At 39.7% G+C, this 2,343-nt stretch overlaps 1 protein-coding gene across 1 annotated transcript in view; it reads left to right on the forward strand.

Moving 5' to 3' along the window:
* The window catches only part of LOC102830793 (cytidine monophosphate-N-acetylneuraminic acid hydroxylase-like), an 83,445-nt gene that overhangs the window by 72,166 nt on the left and 8,936 nt on the right, over positions 1–2,343 (forward strand). The gene's annotated exons all lie outside the window — the stretch shown is intronic.

The raw sequence follows: 2,343 nt of genomic DNA on the forward strand, positions 1-2,343 counted from the left end.
CAGTTTGAACCCACCTTCCACTCCATGGGAGAACGATGTGACAGTCTGTTCCCATAAAGATTTACAACTTTGGAAAACCCATGGAGCAGTTCTCCTCTGTCCTATTGGATCACTATGCATCAAGAGCTACTCAACAGCCATATATATGGTTGTTTTTTTTTCTTACTAACCTCAAGGTTGATGCTTTGAACCTACCCAGTGGTGCTAAGGAAAAAAGGGCTAGCAACCTGCTTCTGTAAAGATTACAGCCAAGAAAACTATGAAACAGTTTCACTCTGTAACACACCTAGTGGCCATGAACTGGCATCAGTTCAAAGGAAACTGGTTTGTTTTTTTGCTTGTTTTTGAGCCGAGACAGGGACAAGGGTTGGAGAAGATAAAAAAAATATATTTTTAGAAGATAGAAACTTTGTTGTTGTTGTTGTTGTTGACTACTATCAAGTCAGTTCCAACTCATAGTGACTCTTTATAGCGTTTCTGAGGAGTGACTGGTGGGTTTGAACTGATGACAATGTGATTCTAATGACCTTGTGGTCCAGTACTTTATTCTACAGTGTCACAGGATTTAGTAAATAATTTCCTACAGAAACCAGTACAACTGTTGCTTTGGGCACACAATGGACTAACCATGTTATTTTAGGAAATAGCAGATAGATCCCTGTCATTGCCTGCCAAGTCCTTACTAGGGAGGAGGCTGATTCCCTCCTTTCATCTCTGAGTTTCACAATAGTATACCTCCCTTACTCAGCACACATTCTATTCTATTCCCAGGATTCAAGATTCTCATTTAATATAATGATTCATCCTTACACAAGATGGACAAACTCTAGGAATTTTAGAGAAGTCTATTATCCATATTGCTAGCTGTGTTGTGGGATAAAATGGCCCATCAGCCTACTGACTGTTGTTGGATTAGCAGAGTAATTGTTGTTGTTGTTAAGTGCAGTTGAGTTGGTTCCCACCTACAGCAACCCTGTACAGAGTTTTCAAGAAGCAGCTGATGTATTTGAACTGCCAATCCCCAGTCCAATGTTGATCCTACCATGTGTTATACCAGGAGTCCAATACAGTAATAGGAATATGACTGTATATTTGAGATACAATATTCTAGATATAGCTTAAAGACAATTTACAGTCATTCATATGTTCAACAAATATTTATTAAGCACCTTTTGTGTTCTGGTCAGTCATCATTTCTAGTTTCATTGAACTTATATACTAGTTTTCAGGGGTGATATACACAGATATATACAGGAGTCCTGGTGTAGTGCTGTGGGTTAATATGCAGGACTGCAAAGTCAGTTTGAACTGCAAGATTGGTGGTTCAAGCTCTCCAGGTGATTCTTGAAAACCCTATACAGGGTCGCTATGGGTCGGAACTGACTCGACGGCACTTAACAACAACAATATACAGATATCCATAGTCAACATCGATTTTTATATGTTCCATTTCATTATTGACAATTTCAAAATTTCCTAGATTCATACTTTATACATTCCATGCTCCGATTATTAATGGATGTTTACAGCTGTTTCTCTTCATTTTGAGTTGTGCCCCATCAGCAAATGAAGATCCCACAGGCTTTACTCCATTCGCAGCATCACGGTCAATTCTACTTTGAGGAGGCAGCTCTTCCCCAGTCTCATTTTGAGTGCCTTCCAACCTGAGGGGCTCATTTTCCAGCACTGTATTTGGCAGGGTTTCTCTGCTATTCATAAGGTTTTCAGTGACTAAATATTCGGTGGTAGTTCATCACTCCTTCTTCCTAGTCCGTCTTCGTCTGGAAGCTCATCTGAACATTGTCCATCATGGGTGACCCTGCTGGTATTTAAAATATCGGTAGCATAGCTTTCAGAATCTCAGCAACTCACAAGCCACCACAGTACGAAAAAATGACAGATAAATGGTGGCTGAAAGCAGAGAATATCAGAAAGATGTTTAACTGTGCTTTATTGACTATGAAAAGGCTTTTGATTGTGTGGATCATGACAAGCTGTGGATAACATTGCAAAGTATGAGTATTCTGGAACACTTAATTATGCACATGAGGAACCTGTACATGGACCAAGAGGCAGTTGTTTGAACAGAACATGGGAACACTGAATGGTTTAAAATTAAAAAAGGTGTGTGACAGGGCTGTAGTCTTTCACCATACTTACTCAACCTGTACGCTGAGCAAATAATCTGAGAAGCTGGGTTCTAAAGAAAAACGTAGCATTAGGATTGGAGGAAGACTATTAACAACCTGTGGTATGCAGATGATACAACCCTGCTTGCTGAAAGTGATGAGGACGTCAAATATTTACTGATGAAGCTCAAGAGCACAGCCTTCGATATGGATT

The sequence above is a fragment of the Chrysochloris asiatica genome, unplaced genomic scaffold (assembly GCF_000296735.1).
Source record: "Chrysochloris asiatica unplaced genomic scaffold, ChrAsi1.0 scaffold00213, whole genome shotgun sequence".
Classification (NCBI taxonomy): domain Eukaryota; kingdom Metazoa; phylum Chordata; class Mammalia; order Afrosoricida; family Chrysochloridae; genus Chrysochloris; species Chrysochloris asiatica.